This window comes from Phalacrocorax aristotelis, chromosome 23 (assembly GCF_949628215.1).
Source record: "Phalacrocorax aristotelis chromosome 23, bGulAri2.1, whole genome shotgun sequence".
In the NCBI taxonomy this organism is placed as follows: Eukaryota; Metazoa; Chordata; class Aves; order Suliformes; family Phalacrocoracidae; genus Phalacrocorax; species Phalacrocorax aristotelis.
This window is the reverse complement of record NC_134298.1, coordinates 3,597,231-3,607,001: the sequence shown is the minus strand read 5'-3', so window position 1 is coordinate 3,607,001 and position 9,771 is coordinate 3,597,231.

The following is a 9,771-nucleotide window of genomic DNA, read 5'->3' as shown; positions in this document are numbered from 1 at the left end:
ACTGAGGGGGGATCTTGTCAATCATAGAATCACAGAATGGTTTGGGTTGGAAGGGAGCTTTGGAGGCCATCCAGTCCAACCCCCTGCAGTGAGCAGGGGCATCTTCAGCTAGATCAGGTCGGTCAGAGCCCCTTCCAGCCTGGCCTTGAATGTTACTAGGGATGTGGCCTCCACAACCTCCCTGGGCAGCCTGTTCCAGCACTTCACCACCCTCATGGTAGAAAATTCCTTCCTTCTATCCAGTCTAAATCTACCCTCCTGTAGTTTAAAACTATTACCCCTTGCCTGTCACAACAGGCCTTGCCAAAAAGGTTGCCCCTGTCTTTCCTATAAGTATTGGAAGGCTGCAATAAGGTCTCCCTGTAGCCGCCTCTTCTCCGGGCTGAACAACCCCAACTCTCTGAGCCTGGCCTCGTAGCAGAGCTGCTCCAGCCCTTGGAACATTTTTGTGGCCTCCTCTGGACCCGTTCCAACAGCTCCGTGTCCTCGTGCTGTGGGCTCCAGAGCTGGATGCAGCGCTGCAGGGGGGTCTCACCAGAGGGAAGTAGAGGGGCAGAATCACGTCCTCAATACTTACAAATACCTAAAGGGCGGGTGTCAGGAGGATGGGGCCGGGCTCTTTTCAGTGGTGCCCTGCGACAGGCCAAGGGGCACCGGGCACAAGCTGGAACACGGGAAGTTCCCCCTGAACATGAGGAGAAACCCCTTTGCTGTGCGGGTGCCAGAGCAGGGGCACAGGCTGCCCAGAGAGGCTGTGGGGGTCCCTTTCCTGGAGACATTCACCCCCCGCCTGGACGCGGCCCAGTGCCCCTGCTCTGGGGGTGCCTGCTCCAGCAGGGGGTGGGATGGGATGAGCTCCAGAGAGCCCTTCCAACCCCCACCGCTCTGGGATTCTGTGACCTCTGGTGCCATGCAGGCACGGCCTTCACCCGACACCCGTTGCCATCCCCTGCCTTGCTGGCTGCTGCCTGCTTCTGTGGAGGTCGGCGGCTGTCACCAGCTCCCGGTGGGTGTTCCACGACCAGGAGTAGGTGCAGAAGGCGTGGTGGAAGCGCTCGCTGCCTGATTGCAGGCTGATCTGGCCCCTGCCGATATTCCACCATGGCTTCGGCAGGCTGTGGCGCTGGTGGAGAGCCGGGCTGTGCCTGTACTGCTTGCCTGCCTGCGCCTCTGGGAGGAGGAAGAGAAGTTGAAAGAGCAGGCAGAAGACTATGGAGGGAAAAATCATACAGCTTTGCCCAGGTGGGAGCACGTGCTGTGTGCATACGTACAAGACAAAAAGCAGCTGAGTGACAGGTTACGGTGCGGTGCTGGCAGGTTATAACCAATTCATGCTGACAATTAACAGTAATAAACAACTAAGCTATTATTATACCTCTGGTTTCATTTTTCCTTGCACTTATGACAAAATTGCTCTTTAACAGCTGTGTCTAGTTAAAGCATTCACCAGAGAGTTAATGTATAGGTTACATGAGTGACCAGTCACGCTTAGTTCTGCTCTAATTGCAGTCCCCATATGACGAAGGATTACATCTTCCCTCTGCATTTGACACTTACTTGTGCTTGTGTCTTGCCCGGGCTGCCTGTTGTCAGGTGACGTGTTGGGGTGTTCGACGTTGACATCAGGGGAGCGTCTCCGCTTCCTGCGTTGAGCAGGAGGCTTGAGGGCAGCTGCCTGATTAAACAGAGCACGGGTTTTCAGGCTTCTCCCCACACCTCTGTCAATAGTGTTACACAGCTGACGCATCCCTCGTGTCTCCCACCTCCTGCACCTGGTTTCTGTCATGGAAGAAGTGGCTCTGAAATGAAGCGGTTGGCTCATTCCACTGCCTCGCCACCTTCTCAAGCCTTGTTTTGGCTTTGCCAGTGTCGTCACATTGTTCAGAATAAACATCAGTGGGAAGATGGGTACTTGGGCATAAGGGCTGCCTGAACTGGGCAAAGAAAATAGGAACCAGAGTCACTGATGCTATGGCAAACAGCCAGCTGCCTCCTGCCTCCTGGTTTGCCTCCTCTCACTGGGGAAGGACTCGGTCTGTCCTGAATTCCTCGCTCCTCTGAACCACGAGTCACAGTAGTTGCCCTCTGGCATGCCCAACATTAGCAGTCATAGATCCACAACGGCACCAGTGCCTTGGCTATGGTGTTCAGTGCTTAATCTGCAGCAACCCGTGGCATAGAGGTGCCTGTAGGCGTTGGGGTAACCCAGAGCTCACCCACCGCAAGATGCTTTGTAGTGGGGTATTTACAGCAGCCACTTCTGGAGCAATTCCTTCACCCCAAAGATCCCCTGGAGCAGAACCTTCTCCAACTCTTTGATTTTGCTTCTTGACCTGGGAAGGTTTTGGGCTGGATGGACTCCCAGGATGAGCTCCCAGGGTCTGCTCCAGCTCTGTGTGCTATGATCCTCTTGGAAATTACCTTGGGAAAGGTTTGCTGGTGCAGGACTGACCCTGAGCCTTGCTGAACTTGATACCAGAAGCACCAATCCTCCACCTTCAGAGAAAGCCACGTGCCAGGAGGGAACAGAAGAAGCTGTGGCAAACACCCCAGTCCGGTCGCCACCCTTGTAGCTCCAGTGGCTTCCTTTTGGACAGAGTGGGAGTGACAGTGTGCAAGCCTTTCCCTTGAGGTGCTCCACATAAGCTGCTGCCTCTTTTTTGTTCATGGCTGAGACGTGGGCAGGGCTTACTGTTGTGGTTTATCCCCAGTCAGCAACCAAGCCCCACCCAGCCACTCGCTCACTGCCCCCCCCGCTGGGATGGGGAAAGAATTGGAAAAGTGAGAAAACTCCTGGGTTGAGATAAAGACAGTTTAACAGGTAAAGCAAAAGCCACACACAAGCACAGCAAAACAAGGGATTCCTTCACCCCTTCCCACGGGCAGGCGGGTGCTCAGCCATCTCCAGGACAGCAGGGCTCCGTCACACCTAACGGTGACTTGGGAAGGCAAACGCCATCACTCCCAACGTCCCCCCCTTCCTCCTCCTTCCCCAGCTCTGTGTGCTGAGCATGACGTCCTGTGGTGTGGGACATGCCTGGGGTCAGCTGGGGTCACTGTCGCGGCCGTGTCCCCTCCCAACCCCTTGTGCACCTGGCAGAGCATGGGGAGCTGAAAAAGTCCTTGAGTAGTGTAAACACTACTTAACAACAACTAAAACATCTCTGCATTATCACTGCTGTTTTCAGCACAAATCCAAAACACAGCCCCGTCCCAGCTACTGTGAAGAAACTTAACTCTATCCCAGCCAAAACCAGGCCACTTACAAAGGAGGGCATAAGGTAAACTGTCCCTTTCTGAATTTGAGGACACTTGAGGAAGTCGCGATCCATCCAGGCGTTTTGGCCAGCGCAGTCCCTAAGCTTCTGCTGGTAGTAACTAAAAGACAAGAGGGGCGTCATTGTCCCACAGAACAGAGCCCAAGGCTCCACTCAGCACTGGCTGCTCTGCACCCTCGTATCTGGAAAGACTGGGTATGTGAGGATATCTAAACTGCAGAGGTGTGTGATAGACACACGACAACATTTACAACAGTGTCTCTGTAGAGCAGGTGCCTGAGCTGTGCAGGTGCTTTTGGGTGTCCACCTAGATATGAAACATTTCTGGAAATCTAGTCTTGGGGCCCCTGGGTTTTGTATATTTTGTTATATAAGGCACAAATATCCCAGTAAAACAGGGACCTCCCTTCTCCGTCTCACAGAGCTAAGGCAGCTCACCTGATATCTGAAACAGAGTTCTCCACGCAGAGCTACCAACTCCACCAGCTTCAAGAAGACTTTGAAGAGCAGGATTCCTCTGGCACCGACAGAATTGAAGCTACCCGAGTAATTTTTCCCAGCGGCTGGAGAGTAGAAGAATGGTCAGAGCCATGACTGAGCCTTGTCTTACCTTCACAGAGCTCAAAGGGAGCAGAGACCCCAGCAGCCTCCAGTAAGATCTGGACAAGTTATGCCATGGGGATCCGTCCCCATTTTCTGCTGAGTGCTGGTTAGGTATCTAGCAGGGAGGACAAGTCCCTGCAGCTTATCATAAGCCAAAGAAGATAAGGCCTTCTACTCCTTCTGTGTCCCATCTTGTAAGAAAAGAGTTTGGCCTCTGCTCTTGCAACCAGGGACGTCTGGACCAAATGCTGGATTCCTGCCCTTGTCCCTGAGAAGGGCAAGCACTACCATGGTCCTGCCCCACTGCTTTTCTCTGCCTCTTGGCCTGGGGGCAGGGCTAACCCCTTGAGCTATGGCTGTCCTGTCTGAGTAGCCTTTGTCTCGTTGGGTCCCAGATGCTGTTTTCTTGCTCAATACCGATTAGTCTGAGAATCAGGTAAATTCAGATATCTGGATGAGCAAGACTTTTGCTGGAGTAGAATGTCTCTTACTTACATATTGTCTGGGCAAAATGCTTCTTGTCAGTAATGGTGTCCAGAAAGTCAGAGCAGTCCACTGACCTGTCTCCTGCAGGCAGATGGCATCTCCATTAGCAAGGCAGTTTTTTTGCTGTAGTAGAAATGCTGGGGAGAGCAGCTCGGAGCTGGTGCTGGAGAAAGATTTGCTACTAAAATCTAAGGGTAGGAGAAATGCTGTTAAAGCTTTCACATGTAACTGGGCTGTGCAACTTGATGCTTCCGCAGGCATATAGAGGTCCAAGAAGTGTGATGTACTCCTGAAGGATAGCCACTGGTGAGTGCCAAACCACTGTTTAAAGTACAAGTACAGCCTCTGGCTCAGGAAACGTTTTGGTACAGCATTGCCCTGGGCTGGGAAGGCACATGGAGGAGGATTGCTTTGCACACACAAAAATTGGCTCGGAACAACCCACAGGGGAGTAACGTGTGGTCTGGTGCACTCACCATCGCATCTGCACACACCAGCTCATTGTATGCCTCTTGATTGGTTAAGCTAATCCCCAGCTGCTTAGTGGTCATCTCCAGGCTGCCAAGTTTAATATGACCATCTGGGTCTTTGGAGAATAAGTTGAAAGCATCGGAGAATGCTGCAGGCAGGGAGAGGACGGTGGGTTACATGGGCCAGAGGGAGGCATTGTTTGGAAACAATGAACTATAACCACTGGAGATTTGGGACTGGGGTTGGGGCAGGTTGTTCCTTACTGCCGGGGCAAGGCATCTACCTCTGAACAGCTACCGAGGATGCAGGGGGTTTGGGGAATCTGGGCAGAGGGAGGGTGAGCCTGTATTTAATATGAGCTGCTGGGTCATGTGGTTGGTTTAGTTCTAGCTCTGTGCTCATGACCTTCAGTTATTTCCTTGTCAAAAAGGGTATTGATGCTTCCTTCAATCACTGGGTCCCCAAATCCCTGGGACAGGGGATTGTCCCTTCCTTTTTGTACTCCTGGTTATTGTCTCAGGAGGATCATGCAATGCCGCAGGACCGAGCTAAAGGTCAAACCACTCCTGGCCATGCTGGCAACGCGCCTTCCAGGGGGGAAACCCATAACACGGTGACGTTACCTTTCCGTTGCTTCCTTGTCATGTTCTTTGCTGCTTTACACCCAATTTTCTGCTGAGGGATGCATGAGAGGTCCCTGCCACACACGCAGAGACATGGAGATGGACAGACTGACAACTGAGAGGCATGCACTGACAGGACACTGATGGATACAGAGCTCCTGATGATGGAGCTGAGCGAGCAAGGCAGGCGCCAGTCTTTCCCCCAGCCCTATGGGCCAGTGTTGGAAGGGCTGCCAGAGAAGAGCTCATCACCCAGCTCCATGCTCACAACGATGGAAGCGAAACACTGCGTGGCAGCTCGCGTTAACTGCTCAAGGCTGCATGGAAACGGTAATGGGATCTCCGCTGCCTTCCCCAGTTCAAGCCAGCTCGGACAGGGCAAGTGTGGCCATGCTGGTGTGTGCGGGGAAGCAGAAACATCAGCCAGGAGGAAACAGCCCTAGAAACATCCCTTGGCTGCACTGCAACACTGGATGGCCAAGGTCTGTGACCCACAGCCTGTGCTGGGGCTGGTGCTCGGGAGCCCGGCCTGATCCACCGCCCATGGCTTATACATTTCTTCTCTACACTGATAATGCCAACACGCGCAGCGCTCTAGGGGTGAGTGTGGAGGCAGGGTCCCTGCCCGTGATCGCATAACAGGACAGGGACAGCAGTTCCACCCAAACAGCTTCCACCTTCACGTTCACCTGGTTGTCTCCTTTGGGAGGAGTTTTGTCACCCTCTTCTCTGGCAGAGGCTTTGGTGTCATGCTGGTTTTGGGAGAAGGAGAAACTTTTTCTCGATGTGGAAAGACAGTTAAGCAGAGGGTCTCATGGGCTTCCCTCCAGGCAGGACTCACAGCTGTAGCCATCACCAGGAGAGCTGGAAGGACGCTGCGAAGACACCTGTCACTGTGTTGTGCTACCGCAGCATTAACCCACCGTCTCATCCTGTTCATGGGCAGCAGGCTGTCCAGCAATGGAAATCCTGCACCCTCCCAGCATTCCCTGTCCTCTGCTACAGCATATGCCCTATGGCTAATTCACATCTTCCCACTTCAGCCTCTGACTGCCTATCCCACCGGTGGCGGATGTGACGGGCAGTTTATTCCCCTTCCTCTGCCCTTCCACCCAGAGCGGTCAGCGCCTGGGACAGCAGGTAGCTCTGAGGCAAACTGCCACCTGCGGAGGTGACACTTCATGGACAAGCTGGTTTTCCTTTCTCTACCCCTTGAACATGGTGCATCATGTGTCAGTCGGCAACTGAACACCACGCAGCTGCTCACTCCCCCCACCCCTGTGGGACAGGGGAGAGAATTGGAAGAGCAAAAGCACAAAAAAAACCCTTGTGGGTTGAGATAAGAACAGTTTAATAATTACAACAAAAATAATAATTATTATGATAATTATTATGATAATAACAATAATGATAATATAATAAAATGGAAAATAAAATAAAAAAAAGAAAAAAAAAACAGAAACACAAACAACACAACTGCTCACCACCCGCCGACCGATGCTGCCGGTCCCCAAGCCGCGATCGCTCCTCCCCCCCCGGCCAGCTCCCCCCAGGTAACACACTGGGCATGACGTTACATGATACGGAATATCCCTTTGGCCAGTTTGAATCCGCCCTCTCGGCTGTGCCCCCTCCCCTCCCCTCCCGGCTCCTTGTGCCCCCGGCCGAGCAGGGGAAGCTGGAAAAGCCCTTGCCTCGCACAAGCACTGCCCAGCCACAACCAAACCATCAGTGTGTTATCAACATTGTTTTCATACTAAGTCCCAAGCACAGCACTGCACCAGCTGCAGGGAAGAAAAATTAACTCTGTCCCAGCTAAAACCATGACAATCATGGTAGCCAAAGGCTGACTAGCCACAGTGGGGAACTAACATCACACCGAAGTCTCTCTTGCAGGTACTGTCCTCCATCTGCTACTGTAGAATCTGGTTCGGCTGGTGGACACGCGGCCTCGCAGCTGTGGTCACAGCACCGCTGGCCTGTCGCCCCTGCAGCACGAAGGTCCCATGGTGCTGATGGCTGAAGACGCAGGCTCAGTTCCTGCTGTCACCCCAGAAGGTCTGTGAGACACTGGTCAAGGTGCTTTGGGGCCATGTCCAGACTTTCAAGTCCCAAAGGAGATGCCTGAGGCTTGGCTAGACAAAACCTTGACCAGCCTGATCTAGTGCTGGCAATAACTGGCTCCATGTGGGAGGCTGGTGTGGAGGCCTCCAGAGGCTCCTTCCCACCAATATTTCTACGATTCTCTCACCACTTACTTTTGCCTCTTTCAGCTCCTCTGGGTTTGAATGGATCTGTGGGGTGGCCAGGATGGAACCCTCACCGCTGACATCGACTTTGTCCTCTATGAAAATGAAAAAGCCCCTCTGAGCATTGTTTTCCTCCTAAACATGGGTGTTTTAGGTACCACCCTAAACACATCAGCAAGGTGCTAGCACCTTCTATGCACAGCCAGGACATGGAGGGAGATTGGTTATATAAAAACAAGAGTGTTAGTAACATCTTTTGCCTTTCTCCAGCTCCGTTCTCCAGAGCATTTAAAATCTTTTCAGCACATTAGTGAAATTAATCTCTCCTGCGTGCAGGGAGGGGAAGAGCCCTGCCATCACTGCGACAAGGGGGAAGCAGAGTCAGATGAGGTGGCTTGCAGACAAATTGAGTCTTGAAACAAGAAGGGAAACAGAAGCCGGAGGGTGTCAAGTAAATCTTTGTCAGTCTCAAGCAGCCCATCCTACATCTGTTATTTCCCACCCTCGTGGCTCAGGAGTTGTGACACAGAGCGGGGAGCATGCTGAGAGCAGCGCCGTGCTTTGGTTTTTCCAGGAGCTTCAGCTTTGCTGTGTTAATCTCTGATGGCCCTGAACAATATTAGGGTTTCCGGTGGGAACGTGGAAAGTTGGACTGGGGTCAGCGTGTTTGAATCCTCGATGAGAAGTCGGAGTTTAACAGGGTTTCTCTTGGCGTGCTGTCCTCGGGAGCTTGGCTGCCCAGCACAAGTGCTGTGACTGCCATGTGTAATCGCACGTGTTAAGGAAGGCTAGTGAATATGGGAATTTGTGTGGCCTGTCTGGCTTTGGTGAGTCTGCACATGGCTGTACTGAACCCTGCAGCGAAGTTTTGGAAACCTGCTGCAGCTGCGGGTGTGTTGCTGGCTCTCACTGCACAGCTTCGCTACCAGCGGATTTGCAGTTCATTAAGATAGGTGGCCCCGGAGTTTTCTTCTGAAGAACTCTTGTCTAACCCCATTTGCTGTCATCTAGCAGCAACTTAGCTTATGGAGATCTTGCTCACCTTCCCCCAGTGGCGGTTGCTGGACTGTCCTCACTGCCTTTTAATGGATTCACTCGATTCACCTTCCCGTCAGCTGGGGGGGAGAGCAGAGCTCAGCGTCAGTGGAAATAAGCAGCAGAGCGCATTGGGGACGAGATCCTAGTGCTGGACCCAGTGGCAGCTACTGCACAAGCTAGGGGATTTCCCAAAATTATGGTTAGAGCTTTCCTCCTTCCAAGTGAAGCCAGGATGGAGCCCTTGGGCAGGGTCAGGCATTGGACAAAGGGAAAGTTGAAAGCAAAAATGCTGGGGCTTGCTTTTCTACACCGCCAGGAATCCAGACTGACTTCATTGGGCACAAACCCCTCTGACAGCATGAGGCCTCTGTGGGAACTGGGGTACTAAATCTGATGTACTCGAACCTGTTGAGACAGGGGAGGAGGATTTTACTACTAGAAGAGCAACTGAGTCCCTCACTACCAGACTTTCCTCCACATTTACACCACATGAATGGGAACCCACAGCGTTATTTTAAGGGGATCAATTACCTCATGTAGCTTCTGTGTTAACATCATGTCCTCACCATCTGACAAGCACCAGTACAGGCATGCAGAAGGCTTTTAACTAATCTGTTGGTTTCCAGAGATTGCTAGGCTTCCTTCAAGGAAAAAGACCTACCCTTACCTTCCATGTATCCTAAGGCTTCCAGCTTCTCCTTGCTGGTCAGGTGGACCTTGCTGGCCACGGAGCCCAGGACAGAGTCGAAGTCCTGGGTGTCACCTTTGTACCCTAAGGTAGGGCCTGGGCAGTTTTTGAACGAAGCAGGGTGTCTCGCCAGAAGCAGGGACAGGCTCTCCACGGAGATTTCAGGCCTTGGCAATGAGTGAAACGGCAGCCAGAGAGACACCATCCACAGCAGCCAGGCTTGGCACCTCCTGCGGCTCTGGGGTCAAGTGGGTCTCCACCACTTGGCTCCATCAGATCCCAGATTATCCACAGTGGCTGTGTTGTCTGTAACAAGAAAGTGTTGGAAACTTCCT